The 25,687-nt window shown below is 40.5% G+C and overlaps 1 long non-coding RNA gene across 1 annotated transcript in view; it reads right to left on the bottom strand.

The window, feature by feature from the left end:
- LOC103164698 overlaps nucleotides 1-23,607 on the bottom strand; it is a 48,745-nt gene extending 25,138 nt beyond the window's left edge. The window contains exons 1-2 of the long non-coding RNA XR_003754621.1: nucleotides 23,475-23,607; nucleotides 15,414-15,576 (exon numbers count right to left, since the gene is read on the bottom strand). This is a non-coding gene — a long non-coding RNA (uncharacterized LOC103164698). The remainder of the gene's footprint in view (nucleotides 1-15,413; nucleotides 15,577-23,474) is intronic.
- Nucleotides 23,608-25,687: the final 2,080 nt, after the last annotated feature.

Genomic DNA, 25,687 nt, shown 5'->3' with positions numbered 1-25,687 from the left:
GGACATAATTTGTGGTGCAGGTAAAGCATTTCTTTTTGTTTCAGATTTTCTATCCTTAGAGAAGGACATTACCTGCTATTAAACTCTCCAACCTCTCCCGCCCTACCTCCTTTTATTCTGTCATGCTAATAAAAAACACTTAGAATTCTGAGCATACAGATAGATGGACAAGTAAGGAGACTTCCAATTACACTTGCAATTTATTGAGTAAATGCTCAATAAATACAACTGGTAGAATATTAGGATTACTCCAAATCACTCCAGGTGCAAGCCTCACAAACCAGAAATACATTCATTTTGCAAATAAACTGGAAATTCAAAACAGTATGAAAGATATTCTTTTTGAGGCCTTATATGCATTTTAATGGAAGTAATATTGGCTCTTTTAACTCTGAAGAAAAAAAGAATCAATACCCAAAAGAGATGATGGCATGAGAGAGGAAGGCAGAAAAAACCATCAGTAGAATAAAGGAGTTCTGACTTGAAGACCAGGGAAAAGGGTGAAAGTTTAGGTTGTAGCTGGAAGTAGAGAAAAAGCAAACTAAACCACATCATATTACTATTAAAGTAATTGTTAAGTGCTTACCATGGAATAAATATTGTTCTAAGTGCTGGGGTAGATACAAGTTAATCTGGTTGAACGCAATCCCCATCCCATATGGGGTTTACAGTCTATGTAATAGGGAGAACAGGCACAATTTCCATTTTGCAGTTGAGGAAGCTGAGGCTAACAGAAGTTAAGTGACCTGACCAAGCTCACATAGCAACCATTTGGCAGAGTAAAATGAGAAACATAGGAGGAAGGGTAAAACAATAACACTAGCAACAACCACCCAGGTCCTCTCACTCCCAGCTTGTGCTTTTTCCCCCAGTAGGCCTGTTTAAAGACATGGAGTCATTTGGAAAAGGAACAGTCAGAATTATGGGAAAAAAAGTAAATCATCTAAAATATTTTATAACTACCTTATCACTTCATCCTGACATTCATCCTATTTAATGTCATCATTGGTTTGTATTTTCATCTATCTCCATGAGATTGGAAGTTTCTCAAGGTCAGGGAACATATAATTTCCTTTCACTTTACCCCCCTCAATCCTTTGTTATAATGCTCTGCAATTTAGGTGCTTAATAAATACTACTGATAAATTATAAAGTTACCCCCACTCAGACTGCAAATTCAAGTGCAATGGACAGAATCATTACCTGGTCTTAATCAAGTTGTTTCTTGTGTTCAAAGACACATTTGCTTAACCTACCGAAGACTACTCCAAGCAGTCTTGAAAAGACATATTTATTGTCCAAATGAAAAGTGCAAACAAATGGTTGCTCACACATCAATTACCATCTACATTTGCCAGCATAACATTTCCACTGTGTCTCTTTGGCCTCTAACTTTTTTTTAGTTGAAACAGGAGATTAGTCAAATGCTCCATTTCCTCCACGTGATTCTGGCTATTTCCTCCCTCCGGTCAACATTGAGGAAATCGTGATGGGCAACCTGAAGTCAGGGGCACAAGATCGGGAACAGCACTGACACCCCCTTCTCTGACTCCACAGATCTGGGTTTTAGAGGGAACTCAAAGGTCATCACAAAGGGAACTTCCTGGTAATTTTCATTTGCATTTATCCCCAAATATGACATCATCCCAGGAGATTGATAGTCACACCAAAAGGCAGTCTAAAAACCAGGTTAAAAAATGTAATTATGATTTCTGACCATCAGATTTTCTTGGCAAGGTCCTTAATGCCACAGCATTCCCTTAGTCTGTATCTATAGGCTTCAGTGTTACAGATTATTCAGCTGAGTCAAACTTGAAGTTCCTGGGCCAAAGGTGTCAGGAAAGAAGTCTGTTTTGCAAGCCTGGGATTGGACTGAGAAAATAAATAACCTCTACACCTCATGGGACCTCATCCAAGTCTGAGAACCTAGGGAGTTTTAGGGAATGAAGTGCTTAGAGACAAAGTTGTATCTTTTTCCCTTTCAGTTTATAATCATAGAATTTACCTCTCTTGGGCTGATATAGGTGCTGCCTAATGACAGGAGAATGATCTAAACCCTTACTCAAGCCTCACCTCCTATCATGTATTCCTCCATACACCCAAAGCTTTGTTAATTTATCCAAAATATAATATCTTCTCTAAGGCCTTACAATTATATAACTGCAACATCACACTCCTTGATCTCCCCAAACCTGAAAAGCTAAGCAAACTCCCAAATCCCTGATGTCCTCCAACAATGTTACTGAAAGAGCATGGGCCTCTAAGTCAGCTCTAGTCCAGCTCTACTACTGGCCTGTGGCCTTGGGCACATCACTTCTCTGTGCCTCAGTTTCCTTATCTCTAAAATGGGGGTTCAGTACCTGTTTTCCATTCCCCTTAGACTTTTAGCCCCAGGTAGGACAGGAACTATGTCCAACCTGATCATATTGTATGTACCCAAGCACTTAATACAGTGCTCGGCACACAGAAAATGCTCAACAAATAGTACCATCATTATGATTATTATAGTCGGAGTGATTATCTGCCCTCCACCATCAGGGGCCACAGGGGACTGGCAAAATGGCATGTCTCCCTCCACAAAATTCGAAGACTTTGGTCATGACTGAAATCAATCTAGCAATAGTATTTACTGAGCACTTACTGGGTGCAGAGCACTGTAATAAGCACTCTACAATAGAGTAGATAGACTGAATCCCTTCCTATAAGGTCCTTGTAGACCAGAGGGGTGGAGAGACATTAAAATGAGTTACAGGTAAATATGTGCATTACTGCTGTGGGGATGAAATGAAAAATCAAAATGCTAAGGGGACTCAGATACAAGCGCAGCATCCTCAAGCCCTGACTGGCCTCTTCAACACTGAACTTGCTAAACTTTGAGGCTTGTCTTTTATGTCGTTTCTGTGTTTTTACTCTTTTCATTTTCAGTGTGTGTTGCCAAGCCTTTCCTTTCTATATTCTTAGATTTGGAACCCCCTGATTGTGAGGGAGAGTGTCTAGTTCCCAGGGAGGTTTTTGTTTTGTTTTTTTAACCAGTATACAGTCAGTGCTTAGTAAGTACTATTAGTACTAAAATATTCATTAAGAGCAACAAATAAAAATCTAAAACTGGAAGAAGTCTCAAAACCCTAGTAATAACAGAATAGAAGCATGGTCTAATGGTTAGAGCAGGGGTCTGGGTGTCAGAAGGACCTGGGTTCTGACCCCAGCTCTGCCACTTATCTTTTGTGTAACCTTGGGCAAGTAACAACTTCTCTCTGCCTCATTGTGTAAAATGGGGATTAAGACTTTGAGTGCCAGGTGGGACATGGGCTGTGTCCAACCTGATTTGATTGGATCTGCCCCAGCACTTAGTACAATAACTGGCACATAGTAAGAACTTAAATTGTATATATTGTATATATTTTATTATCCTATTTATTTTGCTAATGAGGTGTACATCCCTTGATTCTATTTATCGTGATTATATTGTCTTGTTTTTGTCCATTTGTCTCCCCCAATTAGACTGTAAGCCCGTTATTGGGCAGGGATTGTCTCTATTGCGGAATTGTACATTCCAAGTGCTTAATACAGTGCTCTGCACATAGTAAGCACTCAATAAATACTATTGAATGAATGAATAAATTCCATTTAAAAAAAAACTTTAGGAGCATTTCAAAGATCATTAAACTGAACTCTCCTCATCCTAGTTGAAAACCTCTTTTTCAATTCAAAAAATCAATAGATGTCACCTGAATGGAAAGTCCAGGGAGGATTGATTTGGGAGATAGAGGAGATCACTTATCAGGTGTGAGATCTGGTATCATGTTTCAGTTCACCCACATTACTCACCAAGGTCTCCAGCAACTTCCTTCGTACCAACGGTAGCGAATTCTACTCTGTCCCAAAATCCTTCTTGATTGTATCTAAGGGTGTTGAACACTCCCTCCCCTGGAATTATTCTGTTTGGCCACGATGACTGGTATTTCTACAGACCAATCAACAATATCCTGGATAGTGTTTCTAATCCCTCATCTTCCTTGGACTGCACAGCTATAGGAAGGCCAGTTATAGTCCTAGTTAGTTGTGATACAGATAAATATGCCAAAAAACTCAATCTCATGGAATAAAACCTTCTGAGTCGAGTCATCTTTCTACTTACTGGATCAGTATTTTTCAGTGTTCTTTGCTGGGTCTTCTTCCTTCCACAAGTGTCAGTTCTGGTTTTTCTGCTCATCTCACTGTACGTTTACTCACTTGAGGAGTTCGTTTAGTCGCAAGACTTCAGCATGTCGTGTGGTTTCAGCTATCACTTCTTTATGGGAAACTCCCAAATCAGCTTGGCCTGATCCTAACCTATCGCTCCCCTCCTATTTGATCGTTCACATTTCCTCCTGTATCAAGGATGTTCCCTCATAGATGACGCATGAGAACTTACATTTAAAATGGCAAAAACTAAACTCATCCAAAATTTATCCCTCTCCCTAATGTTCCCTTTTTAATTGACAACAACCCCTGCCTCCCTATCCCAGAAGCACAAAAGCCTTGGAATCATTTTTGACTTCTCTCTGTCTTTTACCTCCCTCTTTCAACTCCCATGTTGTCTTTCTATAAAACCTGTTTTTGCGCTATAATGTTTTCTGGATTCGCCCCCTTCCTTTCTGTTTATCACCATCAATACTGCCTTGTCACCACTGTGGTTCCTGAGTTGACCTCCTTACTTGTCTTTCTGCCCCGAGCCTTTCCCACCTTTCCCCTATTCTACAGCCAGTTAACCATATCATCTTCCTAAAACGCCATTTATGAGGTACTACTATCATCCCCCAAAACCTTAAGTGTCTATTTCCCTCTTCTCTAACTCAGCTTGCACTCGTTGCACCTTCCAAGCTAACTTCTGAAATGAGCCTTATTCTTGACTCTCCTGTTTGAACAACGGCACACAGTTACCTTTGCATGGAATTTGTTTTCTTCAAAATCCAAACCACATCCCTCCCCACTTTAAAAATCCTCCTCCAACAAACGTGCCAGACTCTCCATCCACCTTCTCATATTAGAGAAGCAGTGTGGCTCAATGGAAAGAGCCTGGGCTTGGGAGTCCGAGGTCATGGGTTCGAATTCCCGATCCACCACTTAGCTGTGTGACTGTAAGCAAGTCACAACTTCTCTGTGCCTCAGTTCCCTCAACTGTAAAATGGGGATGAAGACTGAGTCTCACATGGGACAACCTGATGACCCTGTATCTCCCCCAGCACTTAGAACAGTGCTCTGCACATAGTAAGCGCTTAACAAATACCACCATTATAGCAGCGTGGCGCAGTGGAAAGAGCACGGGCTTTGGAGTCAGGGCTCATGAGTTCGAATCCCAGCTCTGCCACGTGTCGGCTGTGTGACTGTGGGTGAGTCACTTAACTTCTCTGTGCCTCAGTTCCCTCATCTGTAAAATGGGGATTAAGACTGTGAGCCCCACGTGGGACAACCTGATTCCCCTGTGTCTACCCCAGCGCTTAGAACAGTGCTCTGCACATAGTAAGCGCTTAACAAATACCAACATTATTATATTATACATCACACTCATCTATGACATGTGTATCTGCCTACCTCTTCAAGATAGAGATTTTTGTCTTCTACCTTGATTTTAGGTATCCAAATGCCCAATACAGGCTTCTGCTCGTGAAGCATTCAATAAATTGGAAATACATTTTGGGGAAAAAAAGATATTAAGAGTTGAAACTCTTTATAAAATAAAGTTGAAAATAGATCCCCATGTTGCTGTTGCGTTTCAGCTCTTTCTGGATAAAATTCAAAAACGGTGAAGATTTAAGTGTTTGATGTAGTCTGGAGTTGAACACCTAAAATGGTATTTACTAAGTCATGTTAGAGCTAAAGGTCACATCAATCAACTGCAACTTGCTGACAACTCTACAACATCAGGGTATCCACTAAAGACATTAATTTCTAGAATCTGATGCTACAATACAGGTAACAGTACAGTCACCCACCCCTCCACCCCCCAGCCTGAAGTAGTTACCAAATTGCCAAAATCATATTTTTAAATTAGAGGGAAAAAAATCCAGTGAATTGTTCTTGTTCTCTACATAATTAACTGTGGGGCCTTTTGCATCATGCTGATATGATTGCAGTAATTATTATGGCTACAAGAATAGAACACACTGTACAGATGAAAAATATGCTTAGAATATGCTTTTAAAGAGTCTAAACTTTCAGTTGGCCCAAGTTGCATCTAATTTGCAAACAAAAGGAGTATGGAGGCTAGCAACATTGCCAAAGAGATATAATTACTTTTTCAAGTGAATACTGCTCTTTTTATTTGTTCTCCTCTATGAGAAAATGTGAGACCGGCTGCACAAGTTACCTCAGTAAATTATTATATTCTGGAGATGAACTACACAACCCTGGCACTAAACCCCGATTCATCACCAAGTATTTCCCCAGTTATTGCTATGGAATTTGTCAGGATGCAAATTTGGCTTCTTAGTAAAAAGTGTGCTGGTGGCTGTGAAGGTGTCAACATAAGGAACTGATTTTATTCAGAATTATTTAATTGGAAAGTTAATGTTTTTCCGTTGGCATCAATAAATTAGTAGATTCTTCAGAGAAAAAGGAGTTGGAAAAGCAAATTTAAGGAGGCCAATGTCTAATACATTTAATTCATACTATTCTCTCCCTGAGGAAGAAATTGCTGCATGACGGAAGGAAAATGAATCCTTGAAAACGGCTGATATTTTAAGTATTTTTATTACTAATGAGACCCAGATTACATGACAAAATAGCAGGTATCCAGCTTCCTATCTTTTTCACTAAGCAGCACAGATTTTTGTGATCTTCCTTATTGTCTTGGCCTCTCCTCAATCAAACAATGGTATTTAGTGAGGGCTTGTTGTGTGTAGAGTACTGCTATAACTACTTGGGACAGTACAATACAATTGAGTTGGTAGATATGACCTCTGCCCTCAAGAAGCTTCCAGTCTAGAGACCATAAGCCCTTATAAGTATATCCCTGAACCTGTCCATTCTGCCTCAGTGTTACTTTCATTATATTCTTGAAAAAAAAAAGCCCACACCTAAAACAAAACAGATTGTTCTTTATTCCTCCCCTTGGGTATTAGGTTAGGAAAAATATGACATGCATGGTGATATCAGAAATCAGTCTCCCTGGACTGACAGCAAGGCCTGCTTGAAGTTCTGGTCTGATATAGGACACAGTGATAATGCAGCAAGCATTACATAGAGAGGTTCCTTGAAAAGGAAAAGTAACTAATTAATATATAACCTTCACAGCACCTAAATATGAATTTGAAGTGTTTTTTTGACAAATTAGATTATCAGGAGAGGTGTGCAAAAATCTCTTCAAACTTCCAAAAACCTCAGCACAGATGGACAATCTGCTTTTTCGTAAAGCCCAAGGACTTTGCTGCTTGGCTGGCCAAAGCTAAAGAAGGTCAAGCAACTTGTTTTGCGATAAATGGTCATTCTTTTTTTCAACTGACAATTCAAATTAACTTTTTCAGGTTTTCGTTGTTGAGTTGTGTCCTTGACTGTGCTGCCTACTATTTAAAGTTTAAGCACATAGTTACGCTTTATGGTTGGGGGAAAAAGATTTTTGAGACATTTAGACTCGGGTTTTAGAGACAGGCTTCTGCTATAGTTTGTTTACCTTGATGACAGAGCAATATTTTTTACAAGGTGTTCTCCAAATGAAACTCAAAACTTTGTGTAAAAAATAATTTACAACTGACCTTAAAGAGGACTATAGAGGTCTTTAGAAAATGGTCCCAAATCTTATGAGGGCACACAAAGCTATTCTCATAATGTTCACATTTAAGTTATTAAATGCCATACATTCTTAAAACTAAGAACCTACTTGTATGTAGCACTTCTTAGGTAATTTGAACCACTGAAGTTCTCTACATAAAAAAAATTAATGCAATAAATGAAAGTTACATTTGAATAACAAAAAGAAAATAGGCTGCAAAGAATATGGCATACTTAAAAAACACCATTTGACCGCATTAGAATGGCTTATTATTATGAATAATAGGACATTAAAAGAATAAATCCAAAACTCAAATTAGTTACTCTTCTGAAAGACTGCCTCCTGATTTCCATCAGTCCTTTATGTGCCTGGCCCATTCAGACTGATAATTTTGAGAGGTAGACTCATCATAATGCGTGAATAGATTATTTTGCATTAATGAGTTATATTTAGAAATTCTGAACAAAACATTTTACTGGTGAATTTCAAGTCAAAGTCAAGGGCAAATGAAAGTTTATGAACTTCAAAATGAACAAAGAAGATATCTTATTGCAAACATTTAAAGGTAAAATTCTGCTACAGAAAATGTTAATGAGTTTCTAGGAATAGGTTGTAGGAAAATAACTTATAATGAAGGCATTATATGGATTCTGGCCATACATCCTCTTTACACTTCATATACAATTATAAGGTATACTGCTTAACTTATACATATTTTATATTCATTTTTCCTCACACGTCAACAGAACAACAGCTAAAGATAAGTTTTGAATAATTTCCTGATAACTAAAATTACAGGAAAAATTCTGCTTGTCTTCCCCTCTAACCTGTAAGTTTGTTGCCTGAAGGGATTGTGTCTACCAACTCTTATACTGTATTCTTCCAGGCCATTAGTATAATGCTCAATAAATACGATTCATTGATTGAATAGTCAGCTCATTTGAGGACACTAAAACTTCTAAACTTTTCCCTATCAGATAAGGTATGGGTATGAACTATGTGCCATGGATGCGGGTAAAAATTAAAATTACAACGTAAAAAACGAGACAAGATCTTACCTTCCAAAGAACTCAGTCTAGAGAGGAATATGACACATATGGACTGTACAAAGAGTATGGTATATATGCTTTATAGAGCTAAAAAATGCTTCAAAGGTAAAAAAAAAATAGGGCTGTGAGATTTTCAGACAAACAAGTGCTCATGATGATTAGAGTGACCACAGTGCTCACACAGGAGGAGACATTTCAGCACAAATCTGTCTGACATGTTGCCTTTGACCAGGGACCTGAAGGAAGACAATGATATGTTATGGTGGGAAGATGGTTCCACTACCCAAACAAATGCCTTTTATGCCCATTCGTACTCTTTCACAGCCCTGGATGAGGTGAACCCACAGCAAGCAGCTCTGCAAGGGCCTATTTGTGATCCTGCGGAAAACTCCAGAGAAGAAGAAGAAATTCGTGAAAGACCTGAGCTGCTTCAGCCCAGGACTGATTGTTGCCGGCCCGTAGGAACGGTGGACTTCTCTCCCTGCTCTACCCAGTAAATGCCTGGTCCAATCAGCGATCACTACGTAAAGCACTGCAACACCTAAGTCGGTCGATTTTAATCCTGATCTGGGGAAGCAGCATGTGGAGGTTTGAAGACTCAGGGTACTGTGCCGCCATCACGGGCTCAAGAGTAGCCAGGCCATCAGGAACCTCTCCAAACTTTCCAAAGGGGATCGGCAGGATGGGCTCCCTTGACTGGCAGACTGGGACCAGACTCTTGTTGGACTGGGTGTGAGTAAGTGTGTGCAGGTTTAACCCAGGTGCAGGGTTAAAAATCTAAGTGGCTTGGGTGATTTGGCTTGGACTCTACCAGTCATGGAGTCTAACCTGATCTAGGAAAGTTCTGGTTGGTAGGAGCTGGGGGCTCATGACATTGGAAAGATATATCCCAGGAAGAAGCAAAAGACAAGAATGAATGACAGACGCATCCAACGGCATACAGGTTGGCTAATCTGAGCTCTCAGTTAGTGAAGTCTCTCTCATTTCACCTTGTCAGCAATAAAGTTACCAATCATGTATGCAGATCAAGGGGGTCAGACAGCATAGGTGACACCATTAATGAGTATGGATTAGTGCACCAGAAAGAAAAAAAAAAAAAAAAAAGGAAGAAGAGTAACATATCGTCTGTAATAAGGATGCTGGTTTTTGCCTGCAGAGCATTCACTTTAGTGAGGAAGTTAATCAAAGCTTCATTACTTTTAATGAAATTCTCATATTAAATGCAGGACACTTGATATAATTTATCTAAATTAATTACTCTCTGCTGCTAAGAGGAAGTTGTATGACAAATTATTTGTTCTGCCTATTCATCCGTTCTTTATCAATCCTTCTTCTCTCCTGCTGCCTCACGAGGTGTGGAGATGACCTATTCATGATACCGCATGAATTAATAAGCACTGGGCTTGGGCTGCTCGGCATCTAATGTGGGAGTTATTCACATTAGACCTTGTCTAATTTTTCTTTAACAACAATATTTCTTTGACTAAATGAATAACCATCTTCCAGGCCAGATAAATACAAGAGAGCCTTTGGATTCTTTTTATGGAATGATTACCTGATGTTGGAAGAATGATTTATTAGTAGGTATGATAAATATATTAAAAATCCAAAGCACCAATTAATATTTATGCAGAAATTTTACATAACAAATATTATGATTGATTTTAGAAGAAATGATCTGGGGAATATCAATGGTACTTATTGAACACTTACTCTGTGAGCGCTGTATTGAGCACCTGGGAGAGTACCATATAACAGAGGTGATAGACGCATTTCTGGGCACAATAGATTCATATCAGAGGAGCATTTCTCACAGTCAGATAAAGAGTCAGAGGTCATGGGTTCTAATCCCGGCTCTGCCACTTGTCAGCTGGGTGACTGTGGGCAAGTCACTTCACTTCTCTGTTCCTCAGTTACCTCATCTGTAAAATGGGGATTAACTGTGAGCCTCACGTGGGACGATCTGATTACCCTGTATCTACCCGAGCGCTTAGAACAGTGCTCTGCACATAGTAAGCGCTTAAATACCAACATTATTATTATAAAGAGTAAAAGGTTTGGCCCATTATTGCACAGAGGAGTTGGAGTGTCCTATTTATTCTAGAATGCTAACACTCTGAGTTTACCAGACAGCATTAAGCTGGTCTTTACTGAATGGGCATGTGTCCCAAGGTGACCCCAAGGTACCCAGCATCTCAAGGTCAAATGCTATCTCGTGACCCCTGAGCCAGCAGGAGGAACTCTGAAGAGCAGGTGGGATAGAGTCCCCACAGCCCAAACTGCTAGATTGACAGCCCAAACTGGGAACACAGAACGTGTCCCTCACCTCTGTGCCAATCAAATTAGGTATGGAGAAGGGGGGAAGGGCGAAGACTGGATTAACTGAGGCCGAAAGCTGGAATGGCCTAGGAGCACAGGTGATAAATCCTTGTCGTCTCTAATCTTCTGTGCTGTGGATCGAAACTTGCAGCAGCCGGCTGCGGGTCACCTCTGCCCACAACATGATATGCCCCTCTCGGCCTGCATCAAGTAAGGAGCCATGGGATGGGAGAGTGTCCTGTCCCGCTGAATGCTTGTGGGGCTGGAAGCTAGGCGCTTCGTCATGGGTGTGGAAGGCATACAGTGGATTCCTCCCAAGTGGGAAGCACTCGTGGCTGGAAGCTAGGCCCTTCACCATGGGTGTATACCGCAGAAGTGGATTCCTCCCAAGTGGGAGGTGCTCATGGGGGAGCTAGCCTCCTCACCACATACGAACAAAGCATAAGTGAATTCCACCTGGGTGGGACCTGGGTGTTTTTGCCACGCCAGAGTAACACAAGTATATTCCTCCTGATAGGGAAGCTCTAATATCATTAATCATATTCCCCTGCAAAGAGGGGTTCAATTCACCACATCTAAAATCAAATAATTCAATTTGCTGAGTCCAAAATAATTCAATAATTCAATTCTCCTCACAGAATAAGTTTTATATAAAACTCGGTCTCTCCCTATCTCCCCCTCTCTTCCCGAACGAACCTTTCCCCTAGCGACGGCATGGAAGAGGTTTGCAAAATTCTAGAAAGTTCAGTCTTAAGTGTGACGATTGTGATCTCCCTAGGACAGGGACTGTGTTTAATTCCCACCTGTGAATTCTGTCCCAGTGCTTAGTAGTGTCCTTCTGCACAAAGTAAGCACTGGATAAACACTACCACTACACTACAGCAACAACATTTGCAAGGCAAAATGTGTTCTCACCTCTACATCACCAAACTGGGAATGAAAGCTTTCCAAACCAAATGACACTAACAGCTTCCTCATTTCTCCTGGCTGGAACTGAAATAGAGCTCTGTCTTCAAAACTCGCAGGGAGGAACAATGGGTGTCCTCATTATGTGAAACAAAACAGAGGAGCAACAACAACAACCAAAAAAAAACCAAAAAACCACTCACTTACACCACCTTAGGCCAGCCCAATTAAACCTGGAACTAGCTGTGGCTCCCCATTCCCCTGCAGGGATAGCCTGGCTGCTTTTTGGTTATGAAGAATAGAAAGTATAGGAAACTGGGTCCCATTTAGCAGGCCCCGTTGACAGCAGACTCAACAAATCTTTATTAGCGCATTAAAGGACAGAGTTGACATTTACAGCAGCTTTTATAGCCACATTAAAGTTCTGTACTAACATGAATCAACTGTGTTACCTGAAGGCACACAATTTCCCCCTTTAAGAGGGAAAGGTGCCTGTGCCTTTACTTTCTCTGGAAGAGCCCTGGAGGGGTGGATTTTCCTGACCTCATCAGACAGGTGGCTTTGAATTCCCAGCAGGCTGGACTAAGCAGGGCCTTGACACCCTGGGGTTCAGGCCTGAACCAGCTGGGACTAGAAAGGCCACCTGAACTTGCTTTCAGGGTCCCCTTTCACCCATATGTGGTGCATTCAAACAGTCATAATTGCCGGATGATTTCTGGCATAAGTGGTGCCAGTAGCCAGAGACTCTACTGTATATGTGCAAATACGTTATTATTACTAATAATTATAGATTGAAGTAGCGTAATGTTTCTATACCTCCATTTCCTCTGTACAACGGGGAATGGATGGCTGTTCCTTAGACTATGATAATGACTGTGATATTTGTTATCTGCCAAACACTGTAATAAACACTAAGCACTGTAGTAAGAATCAAGTCAGACAAGTTTTCCATCTATATGGAGCTCACAGTTTAAGTAGGAGGGAGAACAGCTAATTAATTACCATTTTACAGATAAGGAAAGTGAGACACAGAAACCTCCAGTGACTTCAGTCAATCAGTGGTATTTAATTACCATTTTACAGATAAGGAAACAGAGGCAGAAAGCTTATGTTACTTCATTCAATCAGGGGTATTCACCAAGAACTTACTGTGCGCAGAGCACTTGTCCAAGGTCACATGTTAGGTAAATGGTCGAGCCAAGATTAGAATCCAGGCCCTCTGATAATAATTTAAAAAAATAATATCTGTTAAGCATTTACAATGTGCCAAACACTATTCTAAACATTGAGGTAGATACAAAATAATCAGGTTGGACGTAGTCCTTGTCCCACAGAGGGCTCACAGTCTTAATTCCTATTTTATAGATGAGGTAACTGGGGCACAGAGGAAGTCAAGTGACTCGCCCAAGGTCACACAGCAGACACGTGGCAGAGCCGGAATTAGAACCCACATCCTCTGACTTCCAGGCCCTGCTCTCTCCACTAGCTGTCCTGTGTTTTTTCTATTAGGCCATGCTGCTTCCCAAACCTATATACCACAATTCCCTGATGGAGCTAAATACATTAAGGAGAAAACTAAGTTCCTTGTTGGGTGGAGAATACATCTACCAACTCTGTTATACTCTTCTCTCCCAAGTGCTTAGTACAGTATTTAAAGGGTAGCAATAAATACCATTGATTCATTGGTTCTTCAGACCAACTAGTTCAGCTCAAAAAAGTCCAGCTGTACAAATCAAATTAGGTGTCTACCTGTCCAGATTAGTCAAATCCAATTTTGTTGAGTTTCAAACTTTCAATTATTTGAGTTAGCCTATGTCCTAATTAGTTTGGATAATTGGCTTTCTGCCAATACAATTCTTATCTTTTTCCTGTTGTAAAGTGTTCTCGGGAATCCTTTAGAGAAGCCAGAGGGCCTTTTTGCAGAATTGAGATTTGGTCTGGTGAAGAATCCCCAGGAGCCTTCCTGCCTCATCTAACTGCCTTTAGGCTCTGCTTCTCATTAGTATCCATTAGCATAACTTGAGCTTTGATAAAAAAGCAGGAGAGAAGCAAGAAGAAAGCAAATTTTCCATTTGTTCTCTTTGCAGGAAATCTGTACCTAGCACCCTGTGGGGGTCCAATAAATGTTAAAGAAGAGTAAACAAGAAATCTACTTTTAAACGATACAGAATTCTTCTTGGATCACTGGAACACCACACAAGGGCTTACAAAATTTTTAGGTAAGTGTTTGTTTACCAAGCACTTTTAGAAGAGGAAAAGGTAGCAGTAGGGAGTCTTATAATGAGGAGAATGTCTACAGTTTGGTTTCAACTCTATCCATTCCTTTGACGAGGCAAAGTTTATATCTTTCACATATGAGAAAACTATGTAAACCCACCCTTTCCTGCAAAATAACATTTGGTAACCACTTACTATGTGCCCATATACAGTTCTAAGCACTGGATTAAATACAAAATCACCATTTTGGACTCAGTCCCTGTTGCACAGTTGAAGGGGAAGGAAGAAATTTTTAATCCCCATTTTACAGGTGAGAAAACTGAGGCTCGGAGAAGTTCAGCGGGTTGCCCAAGGTCACACAACAGGCTAGTTTGGGAACCAAGATTAACAGGTCCTCTGACTTTCCGACCCGTTCTCTTTCCAGTAGAGCATGCTGCTTCTCTATTATGGAATACTGAACAACTATTTGAAAGCTCTAGTTCAGTGCTCTGCAAACAGTAAGCACTCAATAAATACGACTGAATGAAAGGTCTGGTCATTTCTTTTTAGAGTAATTTCACTGGACTGGAAGGAACTGGGAACGTTAATTCTATTGCTTCCAGTTACCATTTATCTAGGAACTACTGACAACTAAAGCTTTCTAATTCCCTATCAGAATGCCAAGAGTAGAAAGAGACAAAATCTGATTTAAGTGAGAGAAAAAGAATGTTGAAAAAAAAAAGAAAAGAAAAAGAAAAAGAAAAAGAAAAAAAGAAAAAGAAAAGAGAAAAAGAAAAAAGAGAAAAAGAAAGGAAAAGGAAAAGGAAAAAGGAAAAGGAAAAGAAAAAGAAAATGAATGTTGATAACAGGAAAGGAGAGCCTCCAAAATTCTTTGTCTAAGAAAATTAAGATTCTCTGAAGGAGATCTTACATTTAGATTCCTATCTGGTTGACCAATTGCAGCCAATGTAATAGTCATCGATTAATATTTAAAGAAACCTACTTCTCCATTATTCTACTACTTAAAATCTCTTGCTGTGTCAGTTGCAGATAAGATAAAGATTAGCTAGAATAAACAGGGTCTAAAATATTGTGGTCATTAATTCTAGACACTAAAAGGATGCTGGTCACTTTGCTCAGCCCTCAAGTCCCAAATGCTTAACTATTTTAAGACAAACTGAAATTTCACTTACCAAAAATGGTCTATAAATTTGGTCAGTCTGATTACTGATGTTAAAAAGTGGGCTAACATGCAGTCTAGTAGAAGATCAAGCCCCATCCTGAGCATCATTAAGCCAAGCATCATTATACTTCATAGGCCAAATAATTCTCAAAGCCAGGTTCCATAGGTTTGGTCTGAAACAAAGAGAGGTCATTTTCTTAATGGTGCAAGTGAAAAACACTAAGCACTCAATAAATGTCAACAGCCTCAGTTGGAGAGCACACCAGTAGGCAAACAATAATTCAGCTCGTAAAGCAAATGGAGGAGAGGGGTTTTTGAAAGAGCTGCCAGGCTCCTATCACTAACTTTGCACACTGCTTCCCATACCATTAATGTGGTTATTCATCTAATTTTATATCTGAGGGTCTGGTTTCAGACAGTTTCTCCCCTACCCCATAAGTTCTCAGCATCTCATGTCTTTTTGTCCATTATTTATATTTTAAGCCCCCATGCCCCACCTCACTCTTCCTCAGCTAATGTCCCTGAATTCCACTGCTCAGAAGTGACATCTATATTCCGAAGTAGTTGGTAGGGAAACACAAAGGTTCTGGAGCAAATGAGGAGGGGATAGAACACTGCATATATGGAATACTAGAACACAGGAGTGGGTGTCAGGAGACCTACGTTCCAGTCCCAGCTCTGCCACTTTCTTCTTTGACCTCGGGAAAGTCACTTTTCTTGATCTCAGTTTCCTCTCCGGCTCTCCCATCCTCAGCCTGTGAGGTCCAAGTTGGACATGGACTGTGTCCAATCTGATCTGCAAAATGCTGTGTATGTCATCATTACCTTGCACTGTTATATCATTTTTAATGGTATTTGTTAAGCACTAAGTGTGTATTAAGCACTGGGGTGGAGATAAGCTCATCAGTCCATGTCCCTCTTGGGACTCAGTCAATGCCCACTTTACAGATGAGGCAAATGAGGCACAGTGAAGTTAAGTGATTCACCCAAGGTCATGCTGCAGACAAGTGGTGGATTGTTGTCACTCGGTGCACCATTTTGGCATATACCTTAAGAGGCCACCATAGAAGTCTTACCCACAAACTTTCCATACACTTCTCAGCTACAGATTCTTACCCACCACTCAATCAGAACTCTTTTTTATGCCGGGAGAAAAATGTACCTTATAAAACCAAGTCTTTCACATAATTGGCATTGTTCTTAAGTTTTCTAACTAGTTGTACCATGATGCTTCTGAATAATAAACGATGTTGATAATGTCAGCACAATTATCCAATAAGAGGGAAAGTACCCATTTAAAGGCAATAAAAAATATAGCATTAATACAAAGATAAATGACTGTTCCTGAGGCTTCCACATTTATTTTTATTGCTTTTATGAAGACAGCAGGATTTCAACATTTTATTTACTTTGAAATTAAGTGGCTTTGTGAATAATTATTTTAAACATCAGTTTGACAGAGGAATGCGTGGGAGATTAAGGAACAGTCTGACACCGAGAATAAAAGAGGGGAAATGTAGATTCTCTTATTTTGACTGAAGAGTTGCAACAGTAGAGGATTTTGTTTCTTTATCATTCATTTCACACTTGTAATATTTCAGCACTGGCATGCAGATGGAATAGGAAGCCACGTAACAGAAGTGTTTGGACCTTACAAAATGAGTCATGAAGAAAATGTTCACTTGAGCCTCCTGAAAACAAAATTACAAATGATTTACAATGTACTCAACATGAAGTGCATGCTGAATACACAGCAAGGTCAGACTTTTTACAACTCTGGATAGAAAAATCCAGTGCTCAAGTATATGTCTCTTCCCTTTTCATTTTAAATTTCAAAAATTTACCTCATTTCTAGTTTGAAATTTTTTATTTCCCAATTCAATTTTCTTCATGAAAAGATCTCAGAAAAAAACAACAGATATGAGTGTAGATTAATATAGAGAACCAAAAGGTTTGGTCCATTTTAAAAATTTTCAAGTTTCCAATGCTAACCTTCTATATCCACAGAAACTCAGGTACAGATCTTGAAACGGGTATCAACATTGTCTACATGGGGCTCACAGTCTTAATCCCCATTTTAGAGACGAGGTGACTGAGGTATAAAGAAGTTAAGTGACTAGTTCAAGGTCACACAGCAGACAAGTGGCCAAGGGATTAGAATAAATAAAATTAATAAATAGTGGTATTTTTAAGTGCTTACTATGTGCAAGCATTGGTCTAAGCACTGGGTGATACAAGGAGATCAGGTTGTCCCACATGGGGCTCACAGTTTTCATCCCCATTTTACAGATGAGGTAACTGAGGCACATAGAAGTTAAGTGACTTGCCCAAGGTCACACAGCTGATAAGTGGCGGAGCCGGGATTAGAACACATGACTTCTGACTCCCAAGCCCGGGCTCTTTCCACTGAGCCAAGCTGCTTCTAGAACCCAGGTCCTCCTGATTCCCAGGCTTGTGCTCTATCCATTACACAACACTGCTTCTCTAGAATCATCAGCAATGAGTCCCAGACATCTCCTGACCATTAGATATCAAAAATAAAATTATTCCAAATAGGTGAGACCCTAATCTCTTTTTGTTTTTAGAACTGAAAATTCACTGTAGTTGAAATAAATAAAAGAGTATTAAACAATATATGGAGTATTAGAACATAGTACTAGGTGTCAGAAAACCTACGTTCAAGTCCCAGCTCCTCCACTTGCTTGCTGTGTGACCTTGGGCAAGTCACATATCTTTTCTGTGTCTCGGTTTCCTCTCCTGCTCCCCCTTCCTCTTAGACCGTGAGTTCTATGCTGGACAGGGACTGTGCCCAATCTGATTATCTTTCATATGCTCTTGCACAAGTCACAACACACAATAAGCACATAATATTAATAGAAATAATTAGTATTAGGCTCTATTTCAGCGATAGCTTTTAATAGATCCAGCTACAATATATCCCCATGAAATACTGCTGAATGGCTGAAAAATAAATATTTCTGTTCTAACCATCCCTCAACACTACTGACTATAACTATTTAACAGTATGCTCCTGTTAGATGCTTGTCTGGGCAGGGAATGTGTCTTTTATATTGTTGTATTATACTTTCCCCAGGGCTTAGTACAGCACTCTACACAGTCAGAACTCAAACTGACAAGATAGGTTTTGAAGTTCAGAAATATGCACCCAATTAAATTATCAATTCTTCCAATAGAAATGCACGAATATGAAGATTGGAACTCCGATATATTCTTTTAGCCATTTCCCCATCCAACCCTCCCTCCAAGAAGAATGTTCAATGTTGTTTCATCTTGTGTCTTTTCCACCTCTGCTTCTTCCTGACTTTGTTTGTGGTCCACTATTAAAAATTAGGTGTATGGTATTAATTTTAACTTTGTATCTTCAGAATAGTTGTCCAGATAAAAAATAATTTATACTATTTAAAAACCTGACCTCCATTTCTTGTTTTAAGTTATTCAGCTCTGATTTTACAACTTTCCCAAACTCATCTCACATTAACTACTCCCTTTCCTCATCCTAGTCTATGAAATGAATTTACTCACAATAGTTCTGCTTAAATTTTTAATTTTTACCCTAATTAATTCCAAGACTTTTAATTTATCCAGGTCCCACTGCTTTCAGTGTTCCTTACATAAAGTCCTTCAGTTCAAAGCTGTCCAACTATTCCTGCCTTTCCTCCAGCATTTTTAGGCTGGCAGGACTAAAACTTTAGATTTTCTTGCCCCCAACAAGTCTTAAGGATGACAAAATATTATCGAGGTTGTAACAAACTGTCAAGCTTCCCAATTCACTCGTTTTGCTTTTTAGTCTTGCAGCACTATCTTGCAAAAGCATTTGCAGGCTTTGATTTTGCCTATTTGTAAAATCTGTGAAACCTAGAGTTTGTCGCAACAGAAGGTGAAGTGTTACTTATTCCCTGACCTTTCTTCCAAAAGTATGACATTCGCCCTCCAGATTCCCAAACACAATAGTGCCAATTTCAAGCAGTGGGCTCCTGGTCAGAACGTGAGGTGGAGGGAGTCTGGATATTGAAAATAAAAATGTGGGCCTTAATGCTATCTGGCACAGTATATCATATCACAGAATGGATATGGGACAGACCAACTGAAACCTGAGCTGTCTGGTACAAAATAAGATGGATGCCCACCCTACTTCCAGTGCCAAAGTATTATCAATGCCAAGCAAGACCTCATCTAAGCCAGCCTCCTGCCACCTTAGCCACCTCCCAAATAGCTTAAATTTGTTGGTATACCAGGTACTCACACAACCTCTACTCAATCCGTGTGCCATCATCACCAACAGGTGGGCAGTAGAATGTGCCAAATCCAGGAAAGGCTCAGAAGGCCATATACCCATGATCTAGCCTCACTTCACATCCCAGTTAATGGGGAACCAGTGTGGTTTGACCCAACCACATCTCTTCTTGCTGCTATCTGTCCTAGTTCCTTGTTGTACATAACATATCTCAGAAGCTACTCTAGTTCATTCATTCATTCCATCGTATTTATTGAGCGATCACTGTGTGCAGAGCACTGAACTAAGCACTTGGGAAGTATAATTCACACAATAGTTCTCTGTCAGCTTTGGCAAACAGGCATCTCTTCAGCCCAGAGGCTTTTCCAGCCATGGATAAAAGCCTGAGAACTGAAATTGAAGCCAAAAAGAAGCCATGAGAAAAGAGATGGGATTCCTCTCCCAAGCTACCACTCCCTCCTCTTCGACCCCACTGAAAGCAGCACAGAAAGAAAAGGAGACTATGATATCTGCCTTTTCATTCCTGCCCCACCAGTACTGCCTCCCTACTGAGTCCCATTCCAAGTGAAAATCCCTGCCTACAAATCACTGTTTGGGAATCTGAGGTGTGGAAGTGGGACAAGGGAAGGAAAGCACAGCAAGGTAATCAATTTAGAGAAGCATGGCCTAGTGGAAAGAGAATGAGTCTCGGAATAAGAGGACTTAGGTTCCAATACTATTTTTTCTACTGGGTGATCTAGGGCAAATCACAACTGTTTTGTGCCTCATCTTCCTCATATGTAAAATGGGAATTAAATACCTGCCCTTCCTCCCACTTAAACTGTGAACCTCTGTAGGACAGGGAGTGTCTGACCTGATTAACTCTTATCTATCCCAGTATTTAGTACAGTGCTTGGTACATAAATGGTTAAGACAGCAATGGTATTTGAGCACTTACTGTGTACAGAGCATTGTATTAAGTGTTTGGGAGAGTACAATAAAACAAAGGTGGGTAGAAATATTCCCTGTCCACCAGGAGTTTACTTTCTAGATGGGGAGACAGAATAAATTGTGGATGTGTATGTATGTACTGTGGGATGATATCGAGTACAGATCCATGTACCAAGGCAGTGCAAAAGGCACAGGGAGTATGGGAAATGGGTCTGTCACATATGAAGAGGGAAGAGGAGACCAGAGGGTGGACATGGGCAAGTAGTTGGTGGCAAGACAGATGAGATTGTGGTACAGTAAGTAGGTTGACATTGGAAGAGTGAAGTGTGTGGGCATTGTTGCAGTAGAAAAAAATCAGCCAAGTAAGATAGGAGTGGGCAAACTTGCTTGAGTGCTTTAAAGCTAATGATAAGGAGTTTCTGTTTGGTGCAGAGGTGGATGATTAACCAATGGAAGTTTTTGAGGCCTGGGGACATGTGAACTGAACGCCTTTTTAGAAAAATGATCCAGGCAGCAGAGTAAAGTAAGAACCGGAGGATAAGAGACAGACAGGTCACCGAGGAGGTCAGGCTGATACAGTAATCAAGGCAGGATGTGATGTGCTTGGATCAGAATGGAAACCGTCTGGATAAAGAGGAAAAGGTAGATTTTAGCGATATTGTGAAGGTAAAACTGACAAAATTAAGTGATGACATGTGGGTGGAATGTATTGTACAATAGTGTATTTAATGTACTTTCCCAAGAATTTAGTAAAAGCTTTGCACAGTTTGTGCACAATAAATACCACTGACTGATTGAATGAGAGAAATAATAATGTTGGTATTTGTTAATAATGTTGGCATTTAAGTGCTTACTATGTGCAGAGCACTGTTCTAAGTGCTGGGGTAGATACAGGGTAATCAGGTTGTCCCACGTGAGGCTCACAGTTAATCCCCATTTTACAGATGAGGTAACTGAAGCACAGAGAAGTTAGGTGACTTGCCCACAGTCACACAGCTGACAAATGGCAGAGCTGGGATTGGAACCCATGATCTCTGACTCCCAAGCCCGGGTTCTTTCCACTGAGCCATGCTGCTTCTCAATAATAATAATGTTGGTATTTGTTAAGTGCTTACTACATGCAGAGCACTGTTCTAAGTGCTGGGGTAGATGCAGCGTAATCAGGTTGTCCCATGTGAGGCTCACAGTCTTCATCCTCATTTTACAGATGAGGTCACTGAGGCCCAGAGAAGTGAAGTAACTCGCCCACAGTCACCCAGCTGACAGGTGGCAGAGTGGGGATTTGAACCCATGACCTCTGACTCCCAAGCCCGGGCTCTTTCCACTGAGTCAAGGACAATGCCAAGAATACAGGCTTGACAGACAAGGAGTATACTGATGCTGTCTATAGTGATAGAAAACACTGGGGATGACAGGGTTTGGGTGGAAAGATGAGGAGTTCTGTTTTGGACATGTTAAGTTTGAGGTATCAGCAGGACCTCTAAGTAGAGATATTCCCGAAGCAAGGAGGAAATGCAAGCTGCAGAGAAGGAAGAGGTCAGGGTGGGAGAGGTACATTTGAGAATCTGAATAAAGACGGTAATTGAAGCTATGAGAGTGAGTGAGTTCTCCAAGAGAGTGGGTGGAGTATGAAAGTAAAAGGGTATCCAGACCTGAGCCTTGAGGGGCTCCCTCAGTTGGGGGGGGGGGGGAAGGCAGAGAAGGAGACTGAAAGAGATTGAGGAGGAGCAGAGAGATAAACAGGAGAACCAAGAAGGGACAGTATCAGTGAAGACAAGGTTAAATGATGTTTCAAGGAGAAGGAGTTGGTCCACAGAGTCAAATGGAAGAGAGAGATTAAGGAAGATTAGGATAGAGTTGAGATCTTGGAATTGGCAAGAAGCTCTTTAGAGATCTTAGAAAGGGCAGTTTCTGTGGAGTGAAGGGGCCAGAAGCCAGCCTGGAGGGGGTCAATGGGACAATTGGAGAGGAGATGAAGGTAGTTCGTATAGACTACTCACTCCAAAAGTTTGGAAAGAATGGGAGGGGTTCTTTAAGATGGTTGATTATGATGATTACTATTTACTTCTCTGCAGTGATCGGATGGGACACTGAAATGAGACTTACAATTCTTGGTCCTTTTCAGCAACTAGTGCAGAATATATCTTTGGATTTTATATATTGTGGTCTTTTGGGAAGAAGGGGCATGCCTGTATTTATCAGGCACCTATGTGAGGTGTTAAGAAGTGCTTAATGTAAAAAGGTCCCTCAAGAGCAAGGACTGTATGTTTTACTTACAATCCCTACCCTTGAGATGCTTATATAATGAGATAAACAGGAGGACATAAATTATATCCACAAAGGGAGTGAGTGAAGAAAGACAGACATGATCACAAGAGTATGGAATGAATGTGAGTGAACAATGAAGAGGATAAATTGATACGCCATAAGTGGCTTGTTGCGATGACAAGAAATAGGAGGGCTAAAATTGGGTAATTCTGGAAGGTTGGGTGGGGGGGAACACAGTAAGCACTCAGTAAGTACCAGTGACTGAGGCTTTGAAGATGGGAGTGGCTGCAATCTGTAAACCTGGAGTTATAGGCCTTGGAATAACATGAGCAGTGGTTTGAAGACAGGACAGTGGAGAAAGATAAAGACAGAAATTTTGTGTGGAAGGAGCAAAAAAATGCAATCTGGGATACAGTGGGGGAAGAGAGCAGAAAGGTAAGGAGAAAGCTGTGGAGAGCTTGATAGTAAGGACATTTAGGATATCTTGCACCAAATAATAGTTTTAGCTTTAAATTTCCCCCAAAACACTTGTTTGCATTACACCAAATCTCTAGAAGCTGCATGTGATCTTAGAAGAAAAATTCCTATGTATTGCATTTTCTGAAAGCATTTGCATACCCATCTTCAAAACAGGCATGGGGACATTGTCTTCCACAGCATCCAGTTCTTTGTTGAGAGCAATCCATAGAAACGGGTACTAGCTGTTAGTCACCTGACACCCTTGTGATACAGCAAATATACTTCACTGAAGTGTTTTGATGTGGCTTCATATTGGAACCTATTTCATCACCTGTTAAATCATCCATTGTTCTTCTATGAGTCACAGGTATGCCACACAAAGCCACCCACAGTGCGCAAAATCACCATACTCCCCCATCTGATTATAGCTGAAAAAAATTCACTGGGAATAGTCTATAGTTTTTAGGGTTGTTTCCCCCCCCACCATGTCAGAATCATTTCTAAGGTTTCATCACATTATTCTACTATGGAAGTTTGTTTTGTGCTCCCTCCTCAACATTCAGAACTTGCAAAACAAAGGGATTGGTCATTCCATCAGAGATCTCACAATAAAATCACTTTTATGTTTGCGAGTCATTCCATTTCCCAAAGCCACATCCTCTAAATTTCAAGATTACAGGGAATAAGAGCAAAGCCCCGTTCTCTACTCCAGGAAAGAAATTGACTAAGAAGCACTCACATGCACGCGCGCGCACACACACCACCCCCAGATCTTAATTGTTGACCCCTGGTCTGTTCAGAACTACCCGAAAAGGAGATATTTTACAGCCTATTTCTAAATTAGGTAGTATACATATGTGCAAATAATTTTCTTTCAGTAGAAGAGTACTGGATAAATACAGTGAAATCATTGCTTTATCTTCCAATGTCAGACAGTCGCTCCCCCCCACCTTTCCTAAACACAACAGAAGATTTGCAGCAAGAAAAGAAAGATTCTGATTGCAGATTGGTTTTTATTTAATAGGAATGTTTTATATAATTAGAAAAACAAAACCGAATCAATTGGATATAATTTGGGATCGCTACTTTGCATTAATGCTTTGCTAATATGTAAAGCATAATAAAACTGAATTCAAAAGGCTTTGCTGATTTTAAGGACTGCAGTTCCTGACTTTGAGTTTAGAGATGGTCATAGAAAAATAGCACGTGTTCTTAATATCAGAAAAAAACCTTGAAAATATGGTACACAGGCAGTGCATTGAATCATCATAAATGGCAGATTATTGTGAGCCCAAAGTCAATGCAAAGAGTTTAAGGTTCTGGACGGGCACTGCTTTAGGAGAATGGTTTAATCTGTTTATTCACCTTTTCTATGTCTCAGTCCAGGGCCGCAGACACTTTTATGAACAAAAATATACTATTAACGTCAGACATAGTGTGTCAATGAGAAACATCCCATTTGCACTGGTTCATTTCTTTCCCCTTGAATTGAGCTGGTGCCTTAATTTGCAATCAGACTTCTGAAATTTATTTTTTGGCTCATTTACACTTAGCATATGAACTCTTGTCCAACTTCCCATCTTCAAGGAGCTTTTACAAGTCCTTTGTGTCCAAGAAAGTGGCTCAGTAGAGGTTTGGGTGTGGGACAGAGAGCCAAGACACTCAAGCAATTCAGGGAAGCAGGGCTAAGTGGTCAATAAGCTTGAGATGGCATGGGGTCCCCATATTGACCTCTGCCAGACCCTGCCTCCGGCCAGAGTGGCACAATTAAGGAAGCAAGGAAAGATGAGGGTGGGTGAAGGACATGAGGAAGATCTGCCTTCACCATGCTAGCTCATATGTCTCCCCGCCCATTTTCAGCTCAGATGCTTGCCCCACTCACTCACCCTATCCTAATCCTGGCCTGTCATCCTTGATCTGATCCACCAACCCTAAACTCTGTCCCCACATATGCGTAGTTCAAAAGCTGTAGGGGCATTTGGACCTTTTTTGTACAGTTCAGTCTTCATCACTGCCTTACCATATGGCTTTAAGAAAGGTATCTCTGGCTTATGAATCTGGACATGGCTTCACTTCAGATCTGAGTCCAAGCAAGCAGAATTAAATCCAGCTTGATTTCTGCCCCACTTGTTGACTACTTTAGGCAAAAACCCAACCTACTTCTACTGGTACCATCTGATCTTCCTTTCCCATTCCTATTCTTCCCACTTGTCCCAGTAGTTAAAACAGTGATATGGAGGCTATCCAGGGTAAACTGCCCAACAGGTTAGAAACACAAAAGAGAATCAAACCACAAAATGGTCACTGAGGGTTCATTTTTAGTTCATTGAATAGCATTTTTGTGGTAATTTAGTCCAGTGCCCCTTAGACTC

Source organism: Ornithorhynchus anatinus, chromosome X1 (genome assembly GCF_004115215.2).
Source record: "Ornithorhynchus anatinus isolate Pmale09 chromosome X1, mOrnAna1.pri.v4, whole genome shotgun sequence".
Classification (NCBI taxonomy): Eukaryota; Metazoa; Chordata; class Mammalia; order Monotremata; family Ornithorhynchidae; genus Ornithorhynchus; species Ornithorhynchus anatinus.
The sequence above is the reverse complement of the archived record's forward strand: the minus strand, read 5'-3'. Positions and strand labels throughout refer to the sequence as shown.